Here is a 19,445-nt window from a genome sequence, read left to right on the forward strand (position 1 = left end):
TTGGCCGCATGCAAGGCAAACGCCTTCCCCACTGTGCTATTGCTCCAGCCCTGGGCATTACTTTATTTTTCCTGTGTTTTATATAGCTTCTCATTTCTTCCCATGGAATCTTTATTAGAAACATTTTTTAGAGTTGCACGTTAATTAAATTTAAATTTTGTTTTAAAAGAAAATATTTATTTCAAGCTTTCATTTTCAAATATTGTTACTTAAATAGATTTCAGGGTTTTTGTTTTGTTTTGTTCTGTTTTTTGGGTCACACCTGGCATTGCACAGGGGTTCCTCCTGGCTCTGCACTCAGGAATTACTCCTGGCGGTGCTCAGGGGACCATATGGGATGCTGGGAATTGAACCCGGGTCAGCCACATGCAAGGCAAACGCCCTAGCCACTGTACTATCTCTCCAGCCCCTCAGTTTTATTTTTATATGTCTTAAATTTCTTTTCTCTAAGTGTCCAGTTCAAAGAATTACCCCACAATTGTCTCTAAATCCTGTATCTCTAAATTCTTGCTTCCCTTCAGTAATCCTCTCATGAGTATGCCAAAGTAAAAGGTTTTAAATACCCAGCTTGGTACAGAGGTTAAGACACTTGCCTTTCAATGCTGCCAACTGAGTACTACCAAGAGTCATTGTGAGCATGGCTGGGTGTAGCTCCAAATTCAAATTAATTAAGTAACTTGCTGATTGTATACCCTGCTTTAAATTCATTTATGTTTAATGGATTCTACTATGGGAATCTGTCTCTCCCAGCTCAGACTAGGCATGGAGTTCCTAATGATTCTCTTTCCTGATCCTCAAAATGACCACATACTTTTTTTAATGGCCCCTACTCACTCTCAAGAGGAACATCTAATAAGAAAGTCAGCTCTTATATAATAGAAAAAAATTTTGGCTCAGAGGGGGGAAAAAATCTGCCAACTACTCTCCCATCTTCCATTTGCAAGCTCTGAGCCTTTCAAGAGTGATGTAACCTCTCAGAGTCTCAATCACTTCATCTGTGAAAAAGGGATAAAGATTAATCCTTGCAGGCTGCTGAATTTACAACAATTACTGTGTAGAACCATCAGAAATAGTTCTGGGATGCACTTGGGGTCAGAAAGGAGATTTGCACCAGGCATAACCACGGTCACATTTCAGGCATCTCATAGCTCATGTCCAGATTTCCGGATAATTTCCTAACTGATTGGGGCTCTTCTCTTCATTAATGGATTCTGCACTACCATGCCAGGTTAATCAGCTAAAAGCATTGCTTTTATTATGTCACCCTCTTGGCATAAGAACATATAGCAGAAAAGTATAAAAGTTCTCATCCCAACATTCAGTGTCCTCTGACCCAGCTACAACACAGAATCTTGCCTCTCACCCAGGAAGTATCTCCTCCATCACTGCACATTGCCAGCTCTTCACCTATCCTTATTTTTAAATTTTTTCATTTTATAAGTTAGTTCACAATATTTGATGACATTTCCTATTCAAACACCAATCCCACCACCATTACACCTTCCCACCACCAAATTCAGGATGTTTCCATCCCAAAACCCAATCCCTGTCCCAAAACACAACCGAAAGAATATATTTTGTATTATCTGTTATGAAGAACTGCTAACATGTTTAAAAAAATTGTTCATATAGAAAACAGTGTGAAGATTGTTCTATTTTGGCAGGAGCCATTAAGACATTCTATAGGATAGCACTAACATGTTGTTAAATTTTGGGTGACGTGAGCTTTGGTATATATATCTGAAAATATGCATATATGCATATGTATATATTTCCCTCTATGATTTGTTGCCCACTGTCTGAACCCCATCAGATATGGTGTGGTAATTATGGAGAATGGGTAGAGAGTGTCTTATGACGTGTCCAGGAATATGTTCACTCATATGTGAGGCTCTGTTCGAGCATGTGGGGAGAGCCTTGAGCGTGGCAGCAGTTGGGTTGTGGAGGTCGGCTGCCAGGGCTGGGTCCCTTGGGGCAGGGAGGGCTCTCACCCAACCCCACTCTGGGATGCTCAGAGTGAGAACAGCCTGGCGTGGAGTCCGGTGGCATGGCTATGAGGGTCTCGTGTTATACTCCCTTCCAGGAGAAGCAGCCGTGTGATACTCACCCACCCTCTTATTCATTGATTATTTCCTCTCTAAGCTTGCCTCTGTCTTCCTCCTACACCTTCATAGATAATTCTTTATGTTCATCTGTTTGTTGGTGTGTGCACACCTTTTATTTGGGGGGGGAATTGGGGGGACAGCGAGTGCTCAGGGCTTACTCCGAGTCCTGTGCTTGGGGATCACTCCTGGCCCTCCTGGCTCTGAGACTATATTCAGTACTGGGGACAGAACCAGGATCAGAAGCATATATGGCCAAGAGCCTGAACTATCTATCTGCCTGGTCTTTTGTGGCCAATTCTATCCAAACTGTCTCTCACCCTTCAAGAGCACCCCAGCATGACACACATATTTTCTGCCTATTCAATTTATTCAACACCCAGAGCAGTCATTTTATGCATTCCCTGCCCTCTGAGTATTCACAGCCTAAGAGAAGCAAATAATTGTGTTAAACAGAGTGCTAAATGCATGATAGAACAGACAACTGCTCTGCTAATATTCCACTCCCATTTACCCTGAGCATTCACATTGCTCAAGCTGTAGCATCTGTCACAGAAATTTGGGCTCAGTTACTTCCATCTCTCAAAGACAACCAGTGGGGATCCTCATTTTAAGCTTGTTTGGAGCAGTAAAGGGGATGGATTGAGGTCAAGAGGCCAGACTGAGAATGTGACCTCAGGCCACTTGAACCTAACAAGATGTTTTTGTTTGTTTGTTTTTGGGGGGGGCTATTATTATTATTATTGAATCAGCGTTCATGTTTGAGTTTCAATCATACAATGAACAAACACCCAACCCTCCACCAGTACACATTCTCCACCACCAATGTCCCCAGTGTACCTACCCTTTCCAACCCTTCCCCTGCCTCCATGACAGACAATTTCCCCCATACTCTCTCTATACTTTTGGGCATTAAGGTCTGCAATACAGATGCTGAGAGGTCATTGTGTTTGGTCCTTTATCTACTTTCAGCACACATCTCCCATCCCGAACGATTGCTCCAACCATCATTGACTTAGTGATCCCTTCTCTATTCCACCTTCTCCCCCAGCTCATGAGACAGGCTTCCAACCAGGAATATTTATTCCTGGTCCTTGTGTCTACTGTCCTTGGGTGTCTTAATGGGATGTTAAGGGCAGAACACATTGTGCTTTTCAGCTCAAGCTTCAAGAATGTCGCTGCATCTGCAGACACATCTTCTGCTCTCTTTTGTTCCTAAGGTTCTTCCTAGCCTAACAGGGTCGGGAACATCTCTCTGAAGACCCAGTCACTCACTCCAGCTGACTCTGGCAGCAGCACCACCTTTGCTCAGACTGCAGCTCCTCCTGCAGGAAGCCAGGAAAGACTGTGACAACACCCTTCACCAGGGACCCACATGCCACCCAGAGCACTTGGTGGATATCCAGCAGCTGCCTCCTTCCTTCCTCCAAATTGCTACTGGACAGTAACAGGCTATAGGGAATCCTAGGGTCCAGTCCTGGGTGGGCCTCTCCTCAAGGCTGAGGCCACATTGGGCCTTTCCTGGGGCTTCTACAGTAACCTCGTCCCACACCTGGACAGAGGATTCTGGATGAGTGACTGTGTCTACCCTCTAATGACCGTGGCCTGGGATAAGAAAGTGGACTGGAATCACTGAATTATTTGGAGGTGTCTGCATCATGCTAGAACCTTTAGCATTATGCTTCATCTCAATAACTATCCAAAAACAATATCCTTATCCCTGTTTTGTATAAGAGAGACCTGGGAAGCAGAAAAATTAAGTGATTGGAAACCCAAAATTAATCAATATTTTATTTTAGAGTATAAAATATTTTATTTTTTTAATTTAAAAAAATATGGAACACTTCACGAAGTTGTGTGTCATCCTTGCACAGGGGCTATGCTAATCTTCTCTGTATCGTTCCAATTTTAGTATATGTGCTGCCAAAGCGAGCACGATATTTTATTTTTTAATTGTAGGGTGTTTGCCTTGCACTCTGCCAACCCAGGTTGATTCCTCCGTCCCTCTCAGAGAGCCCAGCAGGCTACCAAGAGTATCTCGCCCGCACGGCAGAGCCTGACAAGCTACCCGTGGCGTATTCGATATGCCAAAAACAGTAACAACAAGTCTTACAATGGAGATATTACTGGTGCCCGCTCGAGCAAATCAATGAACAACGGGACGAGAGTGCTACAGTGCAATAAGTCCATACCAGCAACATTGGTCAGGATTGGGTGGTGGAGGGTGCGGGGAAGATTTACAAGTGTGGACAGCTCCCAGCAGTGCTAAGCCCAGCCCACGGCTTGATGGCTGCAGTTGTATTTGGCACCTGATTTCTGGACCAGTATTTCTTATAGATGATTTTAAACAGAAAATTTGGAGTTTCTTGGTCCTTTCCAATAGCTACAGAGTTGTGTATAAACATAGTATCATTTGCTGAATGGATATCCCATTGAAGTAGAAAATTGTGTCAGTCTTCCATGCTCAGACAGACCAGCTCTGCAAGAACTGCACTGGTGAAGGGATGGGTGTTTGATCATTGTATGACTGAGACTTAAATTTTGCAAGATTTGAAGTGTTCTCACCGTGATTCAATAAATTAAAAATAAAAATAAATTTTAAAATAACAACAACCAAAAAAGGAACTGCACCTTCCTTGGAGCTTTGCTGGGGCATGCGCATCCAGGATTTCTGGCCAAGGTCTGAGGGTCCAGGACGCCAGAATGGTCACAAGGTCAGTAGGCCTCAAGGGTGACTTATGTGAGGTGGGAAGGAGAGACGGTCACTTTCTCCCCATCCGCCTCTGCCACCCAGGACCCAAGGTTACTGGGTTCTTGTCTCACCTCACAGAAAAGAATTTCAGGAGTAGAAGAACATAGAAGTAAAACAGGTTTGGAGGGGGCTGGAGCAATAGCACAGCGGATAGGGTCTTTGCCTTGCATGCAGCCAACCCGGGTTCGATTCCCAGCATCCCATATGGTCCCCCGAGCACCACCAGCGGTAATCCCTGAGTGCAGAGCCTGGAGTAACCCGTGTGCATCACCGGGTGTGACAAAAATAAAAAACAAAAAAAAACTAGATTTGGAGGTTTTTGAAGGGGAGGAGGGAAAGAAAGTGGGAGAGAGTGGAGAGTAACGCACTCAAGAGAGAACCTGGTCTTCTCCAAGGGCAGAGAGAGCCCCTACACACATCCCGGCATTAGGCATAAAAGTACACAGCTCAAGAGGGGAGATGCGGGTGCCACATGTGCTCAGTCACATGGGCACAAACCGCACATGGGCAGCATATGGGGGCCCTTCCTTTGTTCAAGGTGGCTTTTGTAGGGATTTTCCAACCTGCCCCCACGTGTGGCTTCTATCTAGGTAAAAGTCCTTTGCTACAGAAGATCCCAGGGGGAGTAGTGTTGGAAGCGGTGATGGTCTTCTTTGAAATTCCTTTCCTGGCCTTTTGTTTCTGTTGGAGCTTCTCTGGGTCCGTGGCTGGAGCCAGGTGAGGGTCTTTATCAGGCCTTAGTTCCTGTTTTCTGCAAGGCTGGCTTCAGGGCTATCACTTCCCAGGAAATGTACTGCCTTGCCATGCGAGGCGGCTTTCCCTATCTGCCTGCCTGCCTACCTCAGGCAGTGTCCAGGACCACCCAGGTCTGTGGGGGCTGTGGGGTGGGGGGTGGGGAGTGGGGAGATTGCCCAAAATGCCGGGTTTCCTTACTCGGTGGCCATGCAGGTCCTGGCCAGCTGACGGTGCCTGCACTGGGACACCCAGCACTCTTTCAACGTTGCGCGACCACTTAGCCCGTGCTTGAACACCCAGGAGCGGATGCATTTCTCCCCCCTAAATAAAACGGATTTTTTTCATCAGTTCCGTTAGTCCTATCTAAGACCACTAAGAAACGTTGAAATGTAACCTAAAAATTCCAAATACTTCCTGCTTTACACAGTGTGGGCCTGAAGCCTGGGACTTGAGTCCCTCCTGAGAGCTATAAAAGCCCCCACCCCCACCCCCCCACCCCCCACTGCTCTTCACTGGCGCCAGACTGCCTGGAGCAGTTGGATTTGCAGCGAGGCCCAGGGAATTTGGCGCCGCGCCTTTAACAGGGCGTGGCGCCCCTGGCTGCAGTCGGTGCCGCAGTGAGCTCGCTGGGTGCAGGGCTGCAGCCTCCTGCACACTCCCCCTTCTCGGGGCTAGGCTAAGCCAGGGCCCAAAGGCGTCTCCCGCCTGCGGCCAGCTACCAGCAGGACCACCCTGAATTGCTTAGCTTTGATTATGCCCCCAGAGTCCGCAAATTAATACCTGGGCGGTGAACTGCATAAACCGATTTCCTTACACAGGGCTCGGGGTCAGGACTTTGCGCTAAGGCTAGAGGAAAGGCGCGCTGAATGCTGAGCACCTCCACTCCAGAGCTGGGCCAGAGCCGCTCTCTGCTCTACTCAGTAATGCTGGCAGAATTTCACGGAGTTCTAAGGTGTAAGCCACTGGATGCAATATCACAACTTCCTTTACAGAATGTGACTTTTGGGTGGGGAAGTTGGCTTGGACCAGACCCTGCGACACTCTGTGGGGTCTGTGCTCAGGGGTCTGTGCTCAGGGTCTCTCCAGGCCAGGATGGGATGGAACAGGGTTGGCTGCATGTGAAGCCTTATCTCCTTATCTACTATCCCTAGTTCCTCAAGGATGTGACTCTTCTCAATACTTAAGACAGAAGAACCTTCTAAAAACAGATTATTTGCAAGTCTCTGACACAAATTTTTAGGGGAGGTTCCTTGGGGGGGGGGCTACCCAAAAGTGCTTAGGGAGGTGCTCTTGGCTCTGTGCTCAGGGAACCATAATGCAACGCCTGCAGCATGCAAGGCAAGTGCTTGACTCCTGTGCTATCTCTCTGGCCCTGTTTATGTACCTAGAACACGGTGTGCATTTGGCTGTCACTTGATCCCTTGCCTATCTCTATGTTCTAATGTCTTATAAAGTAAGATCCCCCTTTCTCAAGAGCCTGATGTTACATAAAGAACACCGCACCAATTAAGTGTCTTTCCTTGTCTCTTTCAAATTCCCACACCTCCCAGCTCTAACAAAAATGACAAACCCAATTTGGCCGTTTAAAATAGCAGGTCTCTAGGATAGCCCCGTGTATATCGAGAGAAATGTCAAAAAAGGGAAACAAAGATCTAAATATTCCCCTGTTCTCATTGCTTATAATTTAGCTTGTCAAAAATCATCACAGAACTAGATGTTCCAGCCCATTCTGGGACGCTCTAACAACATTTGCCTCCCACTTATTCCTTTGTGAGAAACAAAAACATTAGGCAGGAGCGAGAAAGGTAAGAGCCCCATAAACATTAGTTTATTGGAACATTTGCCATAAGAGAATCCACTCTATAAGTGGCTGAATACTGTGCCTTAGGATAAAAATAAAGAGGGGGGGGCTTAATACATTTTCGGATGTGTGTGTATGTGTGTGTGTGTTTGTGTGTGTGTGTATGATGTTTACACATACCTATGCAAAGTTTTTTTTGGTTTTTTTTTTAGCTTAGATTTAATATTTCTTGTAAGCTCTTGCCACCTTATGATCAAACCACATCAGAGCACAAAGCAGGGAGTGTGTGATTCTATGGTTGAGTTTTTTGGTCTTGCTTTGGCCCCTGGGGATTGAACTAGGCCTTCATATGTGCAAAGCAGGCTCTCTGCCATGAAGCTTCCACAGCTCTTTCATAAACTTTCATAAACAGGCGGACTTCTTTCTTGGACTAAAGCTTGCTGGATGGCAGATTGTCAACTTCCTTCATCAAATTCGTATGTCAAGAGTGTAGAATATTGAGCATGTTTTTTTCTAGGAGACTCCTTCAGTACATTGGAATAGAAGAGAAAGGATGCTTGGCTTCTCAGCGGAACTAGATTCAGGTTTGCCACTAACCAGATAATGTCTATTCTCCTTCCAAACTGGATTGAAAGGAAGATGTTTGCAGACTCACACAGGATGCAGTTATTGGGCGAATGCATATTATACCTTGAGAGAAATGTACCAGGAAAGAAACAAAAACAGTAAGATCTACTTCTGAGTAGATGGGATAAGATGTGATAATGGGATTTTACCTACCAAAAAGTGGTCAGACTCAATATAGAGTACTCAGTTTGGTGTGAAAAGTTCAAAAGCCCCTAGTACAGGCCAGCGATAGTACAATAAGTAGGGCAGTTGACTTGCAAGCAGCCAAGGTTTGGTCCCCGGCATCCCACATGGTTCCCTGAGCACTGCCAGGAGTAATTCCTGAGTGTAGAGCCCAGAGTAATGCCTGAGCATTGCCAGGGGTGACTTGAGACCCCAACCCCCACCATATGGAACAAATTTTGTGTTATAAGTATTTGTAGAATTACACTTTTTTTTTCATTAAACACAATTTTATTTTCAGTCCATTGGGAGCATTTCAGGCATTTCTACTGCTTTCTGGTCTATGTGCTTCCGGGTGAAGATTCTAGTTCACGGCAGGCTCAGGCAGACCTTCTCCTCTTCTTCTCACCTCTTACTTTGAAACATCTAGATAAATAAATGCCCATTATCTGAGTAATAACCTTGTTCACTTTCCTTTAAAAAAAAGGGGGGGGTGGGGGGCTGGATTGATAGCACAGCGGGTAGGGCATTTGCCTTACACTCGGCCTACCGGATTCGATTCCCAGCATCCCATATGGTCCCCTGAGCACCACCAGGAGTAATTCCTGAGTGCAAAGCCAGGAGTAACCCCTGTGCATTGCTGGGTGTGACCCAAAAAGCCAAAAAAAAAAAAAAACTGCACCTCATATGTAAAGGCTCAAGGAGGTAACTCATTCTTTTTTTATTATTATTTTTTATTGAATCACCGTGAGCTACAGTTACAAAACTTTCATGTTGAGTTTCAGTGATGCAATGATTAAACACTCATCCCTCCTCCAGTGCTCATTGTCCACCACCAATGCCCCCAGTATCCCTCCCCATACCCCTTTCCACCCCTTCCCCTGCATCTGTGACAGACAATTTTCAGTGAGATAACTCAGTGGGTTGGAATACATCATTCCCTGCTCTGATCAGAGTTGCTCCAATAATCTGGTGGCTCCCAGAACCAAAAATCCCGAGTAGCACTACATCTACCTGGGCAGCCACGCCAAGTCACCAGGTCTACACCTGCAGGCAATGTATCAGCAGGAGTAACCTCCAGAAGTGAGCACTGCTGATAAGTTCTTATAAAAACAAAATTAAAAATAACATGCATAAATAAAATGTGATTCACCTTCCATGTATTATATCCTTTGGAAAGACAAATTCCCTGAGCATCATTGGATATGACCCCAAAGCCCAAAAATGAAAAGAAAGAAAGAAAGAAAGAAAGAAAGAAAGAAGAAAGAAAGAAAGAAAGAAAGAAAGAAAGAAAGAAAGAAAGAAAGAAAGAAAGAAAGAAAGAAAGAAAGAAAGAAGAAAGAAAGAGAGAGAAAGAAAGAAAGAAAGAAAGAAAGAAAGAAAGAAAGAAAGAAAGAAAGAAAGAAAGAAAGAAAGAAAGAAAGAAAGAAAGAAAGAGAGAGAGAAAGAAAGAAAGAAAGAAAGAAAGAAAGAAAGAAAGAAAGAAAGAAAGAAAGAAAGAAAGAAAGAAAGAAAGAAAGAAAGAAAGAAAGAAAGAAAGAAAGAAAGAAAGAAAGAAAGAAAGGCAAATAAGATTCATCCTGGCAAGCTGAGAGGGATATCGGCCTCACAAGTCCCTTGAATTTTATTTTAAAATGCAGCTCTGTAAATGACGGCTGAGATCTATTTGTCAGTGGACAGGATGTCACTGCTGTAGGACATGAACGAGGTGATCCGAAGGTTGTGATGGATAAGAAAATGCACTTTCCTGTTGATGGGAGGAACTGCTGCCAAGTCTGCAGTGATTAGAGACAGCTAGAACTCTCTTCTCTTCTCTCCTTCTTCTCCCCTTTCTTCTCGCCCTTTCATTTCTCCCCTTTCCCTTTCCCCCTTCCCCCTCTTCCTCCTTCCCCTTCCATTTTCCTCCCCTTCCCTTTTTCCTCCCCCTGCTTTTCTTCCTCTAGAGGCAATGAAGGGCAATGAAGGGCGGAGAGGAGAGAGCAGCTAGCGGAAGGTCAGGCATCCTTGACCTTTGCAAGAATCATGCCACCAGTTCTTCCTTTTTCACCTTGCTCCAGCCTAGGGGAACAGTTCCCATTTCAGCAGCTTTTCTGAGGAACTGGGGAGTGCTCCTGGAATGAGAGCCAGCCCTGCAGCTGCACTCACTGAAAGCTAGAATGGACGGGGAGAAGCTTGGTTAGTGGAAGGGAGAGGGGACAGTGTTCTGCGCTGGGATGTCACTGTTTCTGGGAGGAATGTCTGCCATCACAGTAGCTCTGTGCACAGAAAACCTCCCCCAACAGACTAGCCTGTGTTGAGCCCAGGCTAAAGTCGGCTCAGTAGTCATGGCCTAATTCTGGTCCTGGTTGCTGTTGTTTTTCTCTTTGGGGTCTCTGTAAAATCATTTAAAAATAATTTTCCCAAGCCCATAAAATGAAACAGCAGGGGCCGAACAGATTGTATAGAGTTGGGTGCTTACTTGACCCCAGTTAGTGCTTGAAATTATAAATAGTTATTTTTAATTGTATACACTGTGTTTTTTTTTATAATGCAGACTTCTGGTAAAGATTGATATATAAAGTAGACACATCATGGCATTAACAACAATTATATAGAACAATTATGCTCTCAAACTCAAGAAAATAAACAAAATCAAACAATTACAACAATACATGGATGAAAGTGAATGTGGTTTCTTCCTTTCTTTTTCAAAATATATTATTATGTCTGATTTTAGTACCTGAGTTACCAATAACTGAGGGTAAGTTAAACAATCATCATCATCATCATCATCATCATCATCCCGTTGATTGTTGATTTTCTCGAGCGGTCTCAGTAATGTCTCCATTCGTCCTAGCCCTGAGATTTTAGCAGCCTCTCTTTACTCATCCTTCCCAATGGTGCCGCATTGGAGGCTCTTTCAGGGTCAGGCGAATGAGACCCATCATTATTACTCGTTTTGGCATATGAATACGCCACGAGGAGTTTGCCAGGCTCTCCCATGCGGCAGGAAACTCTCATTAGCTTGCCATGTTCTCCAAGAGGGAGAACTAGGCTCTAAGATGCCTTGTGGCGCGCACTTCTGGGAGCTTGGTTTTATGGTCTCTGGATGTTGACAGTTGAATGTACAACTGCTAGCACAGGTTGGGGGTTCATTTAAGATGTGTTTCTCTTTCACATGATATAAAGAAACAAATGCTTTAAGCAAGGTCAATGCCCCCTTCATGAAAATATCTTCAAAGAGCTTGTTAGTGAGGCAACCAGAGTCATAGGGAACACAAAGCACTCTGAGAGGAGGTGTCAAGCTGGTCTATCTTTAAGATTCAGATCTTAGTTTAAGGTGGACCTTCCATTGCTGGATCTCGATAGAAAAAGAGTAAGAATTATCAGGCTATAGTTTCGAATTGATGAACACTATAAGGTTTTCAGTGAGAATTGAAGTCCCCAAGAGATTCTGAAGAGGTTTTCTCAAGATGTGTCACTTTGACAGTGACTTGGTGTGAGTTAAGGTTAGTCAAGGCCCAGATGGCTGATGAAACTAATCCCTTAACTACCTAGAAGAATAGAAAATGGGTCTATCACCCAGAATTAACATTTTTATCAGATGTAGCCTTTCTAGTACAGAAGCCAAGTCACATGGTAGAGCAAACATCTAATGTTAGAGAGCACCTTGATCTTGTCATATAGAGTTCTGGTCATCCTCCTGCCATCATGCAAGTTTCTCTCCTCTGTCCTTCAAGCCCCAAACCTTTATCCCATTCCTTAACATATATTCTCTTATTTTGACCCATTGGCTTTATCATATGTATATATATATATATATATACATAAATCATCTATATATTCATATATGTATAAATATCCTTGTATTTTTACATGTGTGTAATGAAATTTGTTAACGCTTACTAATTTGTTTAATTGGATTATTCGGCCAGCCTAACAAAAGCTCCAAGAAAGAAAATTCTGATTTGATTTGTAGAGTATTTGCACTATATATTGAATGCAGCCGTCTGATGTTTGTTCACATGAGTTTGACAGGAACCCAAAAAGAATCAAGAACTGGACTCAAATTTAAAACCAGAAAACTCCCCTGGGGTTGAAAATGTAATGTTTTCTTTCTCCTTCCCCACAAAGTCTATACAAGAAAGAAAATCTGTGGTCTGAACCCTTAATCAGAAAATCTTTCCTTAGGTTTATAAATACATTTGATAGTGTCTCGAAGGACCAGCCCACGAGACTTTATTGATCACACTGGCGCCCACCTGTCTGCAACCTAGCCTTTCTAAAAATATTTTCCTGTTTTCCCAGAGGAGCCTCTACTTTTTTTTAATCCCACCCACCTCCCCCTTCCCTTTGTTGTTGTTAACGTTTTCAGCAGTGGTTTCAGTGGCAGATTCTCTCACACACTTAACAGTGGTGTTCACATGTTTTGAGCTACAGAGCTTGCCTGGAGTCTGGTATGGTTATGGTGCTTCCCTTCTCGGCCCAGGGGCTCACCAAAGGAAGGTCACACTCCTTTAGTTGTGGTGCTTCCATCTTGGCTGTGACACACAAGTTATAACAGACACTGCGTTGCTCTTGTGAGTGCTCATCAGAAGCTGTATTTCTTATGAGCCACTTTTTGGGAGCATGCAGGTGAGATGACTCTCTAAGGCGTGAGCCTGCCATCTTGCAACCTGCCAGCTTGCTGCTAATGAAGATCGTTGGTAGATTAAATCTGTCATTTAATCTAGAGCTTAATGGGCCCTATCAGAGCTGCAGTGGAACTGGGCTTTTGCTGTCGTTGATTTTTTTCAGGCAATTCCTAAAATGAAGTTGTTGGTGACTTTCTCTCTATTGGGCAAGAGTTTCCAGAATAGTCTAATGCATTAATTTTGAAGCACCCCATTTGGCCAAAAGCAACACAAGCGAATTGATCCATAGCACTGAGTTTGTGGAGTGACAGTTAAAAGGGAGGGCATTGCACACCTTGGGGAAGAAAAATGAGTACACTGGTGATGGACATGGTATTGGAATTATGTAAATGTGGAAGCATCGTTAGCGGCATTCTATTCAAACTGGCCCAAAGAAATTAGAAAACTAAATTCCAAATTAAAACAAAACAAAACAATTAGCAGGCTTTCCAGGTAAAGATTGTTGCCCATATCTTTCCCCACTTCCAAAAGTTTAAAAAAAAGGACAGGTTGAACTACTATTCAGAATGGACAGTACCTTAGGACACCAGAAGTTGGGGAAATTCATTGTTCATGCTAGTGCCTGCCAGTCTCCCATCCATCTCTCCTAAAAACACACTTCTGGGGCTGGAGCAATGGTAGAATGGGTAGGGGGTTTTGCGATGAATGCGGGAGGGAGGAAGTAGAGAAAAAGGGAACAGAAAGAAGAAAGGAAGGAAACAAGAGAAAGAGAAAGAAAGAGCACGAGAGAGAAAGAGAGAGAGAGCAGGAAAGCAAGCCAGCCAGTAGGCCGAGACTGAAGCAGAGAATTACACCATGAGTCAGCTAAAAAAGAATGCAGAGAAGCCAGGGCCTCTGCAGTGGATTTGAATGTAGCTGACTCACAATCTTAGAGTGACATCTAGAGTTGATAGAGTATAGATCAGCTAGTCCTAGATAACAAACCCCTGCTCTGTATTCATGCTTATAAGGATTCTAGTTTACCAATCACTTAACTTGTATAAATCATATAAACTGTTCTATAACTAATTTTTTTTTAAACTGGGAGTCACGATCTCTTATGGGGCCTCAAAACAGTGTAAGGGTCATGAACAATCTTAAAATTTTATTTTAGGCTCAGACAAATAATACAGGAATAAAGGTGTGTGGGCAACCCCAGTTCATTCCACAGCACTGTGTATGGTCTCCCAAGCACTGCCAAGAGTGACCCCAGAAGACAGAGCCAAGAGAAAAGTCCTAAGCACAGCCAGGTATACACCCCCCACCCAACCACCATAGAAAGAAAGAAAGAAAGAAAGAAAGAAAGAAAGAAAGAAAGAAAGAAAGAAAGAAAGAAAGAAAGAAAGAAAGAAAGAAAGAAAGAAAGAAAGAAAGAAAGAAAGAAAGAAAGAAAGAAAGAAAGAAAGAAAGAAAGAAAGAAAGAAAGAAAGAAAGAAAGAAAGAAAGAAAGAAAGAAAGAAAGAAAGAAAGAAAGAAAGAAAGAAAGAAAGAAAGAAAGAAAGAAAGAAAGAAATGACAAAATTTGTTTTAAATAAGGCTGCATTCTCCAGGAAGTCACAAGTTGTCCACCCCAGAGGAATGGGGTCAGCCAAAGGTCTCTGCTGCCCTGGGGAAAACGGTATTGACCAGTTTTTCAAGTCTGTGTGCTCTGGGGGAGCTCCAAAGAAACATGATGCCCCAGAAATTAAAATGGAGAAACACAAGTCTACTTAGCCAAGACCAAATGGTGACAGGGTGAAAGGCTTGTGCTGCCAGTAAGACTCACCAGCAATATTTCCAAGAGGCTTGTTGCAAAGAATACTTCCCATCCTGGCAATGAGGTAAGGCGCCAGCACAGAGAGCAGACCTCAGGGCCAGAGGGAAAGCTCAGTGGGTGGGATGCCTGCCCTGCATGTGGCTAACCTGGGTCCCATCCAGATGGTCCCTGAGTCCCACCGAGAATGATCCCTGAGCACAGGGCCAGGAGTAAGCCCTGAGCACAGCTGGGTAAAGCCAAAACCAAAAAAAAGAAAGTAGATCTTGGAGAAACCAGCTGTGAAGGGGAACTTCACTGTGTGGTTCCCAGTACTGTTCCTAGAGACCCCAGAGACGGACTTAACCCTATACTGATTTGCCAGGGATATTCTTCTACAAACACCTAGATTTGGCCACTTGACAAGCTCTCACAAAAAAAGACATGAGTACAGAAAATGCATAGGATGAAAGGCTTTTTTCACTGGAGTTTGTGTTCTTGGCACATGATCATCTTGTGAAGAAATCCAGGGGTTAGTCTGTTAGGGGCCATTGGCTTAGGCAGAAAAGGAAGAAGAATTGCAATGTAACTGAAATCCTCTTCCACTAAGCAAGTTGAGACATCAATAGATGACTACTGCCTCAATTATACAAAAAAAAAAACCACCTTGAGCAGAGGAACTGACCACCACAGTCTTACACAAAAGGAAGAGAAATCGCACCTTCAAAAAAACAAAATAGGGGCTGGAGCGATAGCACAGTGGGTAGGGCGTTTGCCTTCCATGTGACTGACCCAGGTTCAATTCCCAGCATCCCATATGGTTCCCTGAGCACTGCCAGGGGTAATTCCTGAGTGCAGAGCCAGGAGTAACCCCTGTGCATCGCTGGGTGTGACAAAAAAAGAAAAAAAAACCAACAACCCAAAACAGATACAAAAACAAATTAGCTTTGTTTTTTCAACCAAGTAAATTTAGTCTAGTTATAAGAACATGCTAAGAAATACTTCTGAATCACCAAATTTAGTGTGCTTTAAGCACATAGTGTGGATGAAAAGTACTGAATTACATGCAAAATATAATTAATAGAGCTTCACAATAACAATTATATTTTGAAAGGGATAATGGTTAACAATAAGAATTCATGAGGTTATTGTATGCTGAGAGTTCATAAGAAGCACACAAATCCATTGCCTATGTAGATCAGAAGACAAATTATAAGTCTTACATTAAATAAATCTTGTATGGGCTGAAAACTCTGGGGCCTTCTCCGAATGGGAGCTGCTAAATCAGCACCACCACCGCAATCTCTCCCCAAACCCCCTCTCTCAACCCCTCCCCACCACCACCAACACCACCACAACCACCAGAAATCCCAACATCCCTGGCCATCACTGTATCACTCTATCATCCCGTTGCTCATCGATTTGCTCGAGCGGGCACCAGTAACATCTCCATTGTGAGACTTGTTACTGTTTTTGCATATCGAATACACCACAGGTAGCTTGCCAGGCTCTGCCTTGCAGGCGAGATACTCTTGGTAGTTTGCCGGAGTCTCTGAGAGGGGCAAAGGAATCAAACCCGGGTCAGCCACATGCAAAGCAAACACCCTACCTGCTGTGCTATCGATCCAGTGGTACAATTGGTTAGCACACACGGTCCTTATACAGCTCTGGCCAAAGCAACATATTTTGGCATAGAAATGGTCCAGCTCCAAAAATAATATCTAAAAGAACACAATGGTGCTAAATCTTCCCAGGAAGACTGGTTGGGGCTAAAAACTCTGAGGCCTTCTCAGAATGGGGGGTGGGCAGATTTCTCTTGCCACCTGAAGGCACCATATCTCTCAGCCACTCTGACGTAGAAAGGACCCAGCTCCACAACTGAACCTCATCAAACCACCAAATCATCCCAGCTCTATAGCCCCCGGCATACGTAGCCGTGACAGCTCCAAATTTCATAGTATTGTCAGTCCAACAGGGCCACAGCAAATCTAATGGGAAAGTTGCATAGAAGACCACCAAGTTGAGTGAGCAAAAACAGTAACACAGAAGATTCAGCTAGCACCCACCAGCCTAGTAAATCCATAAACAATGACTTTGCTAACATCACGGTGCGATATAAAAATCATCATACACTATCCAAAATATGGTTCCTTTTGCCTTTGACAAGCAGCGTGAAATAAAGGTGTTTGTGCTTTAGCTAAGAAGGTGACAGGTGGGAAACTGGAGACATTGGTGGAGGGAAGGTTGCACTGGAGGTGGGATTGGTGTTGGAAGATTGAATGCCTGAAACAACTGTATTATGAACAACTTGGTAAGTCACGGTGTTATAATATAAAATGAAATTTTTCAAAACTGTCTTGTACTTTTTACAGGCAATATACTGCGCTTTCCTTCCATCGTGATAATTGGGCAGGATTTACTATGTGACGTGGTATGGTTTTAATTTTGAACATAGAAAATTGATTTAATTTAATTTCAAGAAAAGATACCACAAAGAGTGGGAAATATTTGTTTCCGTTATTAGTCCCTTAAGCCCCCCCAAAAGAGAAAAATAAGTAGGGACACATAGGATATTTATGCTTGAGGCAAGATAGTCTAGATTATATTTGTTGTAAGTTTGCTTCTTCCAAAACAAACATTGCCATAATTGTGACAGAGTGTATAATACTAGCCAAAAATAAAGATGCCTAATTTATGAAAAGCAAAACAAGAATAAATAGAGCTGGAGAGATAACATAAAGGGCTGAGTGCAGGCTTTGTATCCCTAGTATTGCCTGCTTGTCTGAGTACCACTAGGAGTAACTGCCCGGCAGAATCAGGAGTAACCCCCAATCACCACCAAATGTAGTTCAAACTTCCTCCTCACATACCAAATTTTTGTTTGAAACAGATTTATTTGTTGTTTTTTTTATTTTTTTTGGTCACACCCAGCGATGCTCAGGGCTTATTTCTGGCTCATGCACTCAGGAATTACTCCTGGTGGTGCTCAGGGGACCATATAGAATGCTGGGAATAGAACCCGGGTTGGCTGCATGCAAGGCAAATGCCCTACCCTCTGTGCTACCGCTTCAATGAAACAGATTTCTTGTGAGACAGAGAGATGGAGATAAGATGTTTGTACTTCACACAGCTAACCTCAGTTTAATCCTGTGTGCTATATTGTACCCCTAGCACCACTAGGGGTCATCCTTGAGCACAGAGTCAGGAGTAAGCCTTCAGCATCACTGGGTGTGGCCTCCAGACTAAAATAAATAAATAAATAAATTTATCATTTATCAGTGTTTGCTTGATTTGTACACAAATATATGTATAACATACATATGCGTGCTATACATATATGCATATGTATAATATACATACACCTAAAATATATGTGTGTATATTATAAAATATATGCAATTGCATTATAAAATATTTGCAATGTGCATACATATGTACATGTATATACATGTATATACTTGCTTTGCATATGTAAGTCACTGGGTTCTAGCCTCTGTACTGCAAAAAAGTAAAATAAAATCTTGCAAGTCCTTGGGTAGGAAAGTATCAGCAGCCTTTGTCTAAAATATCTTTGTGAAATAATTTTTTTCCTAAATCTATCATTAGGCTGTCAGTAGATTCTATTTCAGTTATTATATAGGCTCCTTCTGTATAATTGCTTGAGAAGGTCAAGAGAACCTAGTCTATTTTCCTAGTTATTGTTTGGCCTGTTGTTCAGGATCCAGCAGATAGAGGTTTCAATCCTGCCTCTGTCAGTAACACAAATCACTCTCATTCTCAATTTCCTTTCATAAAATAAAGGTATCTATGAGGATCAAATGAAGGAGGAACAAAAACACAGGTTGACAGAACAGGTGTTGAAGCTGTCTTTTCATTCCACGTACCCTCACATAAAACATCTGCCTCCCTGTATTGCAAACCATAATGCCTAAAATGAGTGAGAGAAAGAGAGAGAGAGGAGAGGTATCTGCCACAGAGGCAAGCAGGGGTGGGTGGTGGCTTGAAGGAGTGGGAGGGAAACTGGGGACACTGGGGCTGGGAAATTACACAGGTGGAGAAATGGGTGTTGGACAGTTGTATGACTGAAATGCAATCATGAACAGCTAAAAAAAAGAGAGAGAAAAAGACCAAAAATGATCAAAGGCTGCTAGTAAAGTGATTAATAAAGATATAAGCAAGTAGGTGACATACATTATTTCCTTATCAAACCTGCTATGACAAAATACGGATATAAACGATAAAGTTGAGTTTGCCTAGTTGTGAGTTAGGTGAACTCAAGACCAAAGTGAAATAAAACACTGTCACTGTCATCCCGTTGCTCATCCATTTGCTCAAGCGGGCACCAGTAACATCTCCCATTGTGAGACTTGTTGTTACTGTTTTTGACATATCGAATACACCACAGGTAGCTTGCCAGGCTCTGCCATGTGGGCACGATACTCTCAGTAGCTTGCTGGGTTCTCCGAGAGGGGCGGAGGAATCGAATACGGGTCGACCGCGTGAAAGGCAAATGCCCTACCGCTCTGCTATGGCTCCAGCCCAAAATAAAACAGCATTTGTTAAATATTCAGGCCTGAAACTTTATCATGAACAGTATTGTAAATCACAGTGCCTAAATATTTTTTTAGAAAAAGTAAAAGCAGGCAAATAACAACATAAAACACATCAGCTTCTGATCATCCTACACGTTGGGAAACAGAGGGACAGACTCCCCACCTGTGCTCTGGAGCCTGGGCACCGCTCCCAGTGATATCAGCTGGGTGGCACTGGGCCTCATGTTGGGAGCTGGGCCCAGGGGGCAGGGGATCTCCAGGATGCCCTGGGTGGAGCTCAGGAGCAATTGTTTCTCCTGCTTGATCCCAGGCTCTCTGTTCCGGATAAC

The 19,445-nt window shown here is 43.4% G+C and overlaps 1 non-coding gene across 1 annotated transcript; it reads right to left on the reverse strand.

Annotated features, from left to right (window-relative positions):
• Positions 1-3,931: 3,931 nt before the first annotated feature.
• LOC129406735 (U6 spliceosomal RNA) lies at positions 3,932-4,038 on the reverse strand. The gene has a single exon (XR_008631194.1). It is a non-coding gene; the product is annotated as a U6 spliceosomal RNA (small nuclear RNA).
• Positions 4,039-19,445: the final 15,407 nt, after the last annotated feature.

Source organism: Sorex araneus, chromosome 7, assembly GCF_027595985.1.
Source record: "Sorex araneus isolate mSorAra2 chromosome 7, mSorAra2.pri, whole genome shotgun sequence".
Taxonomy (NCBI): Eukaryota; Metazoa; Chordata; class Mammalia; order Eulipotyphla; family Soricidae; genus Sorex; species Sorex araneus.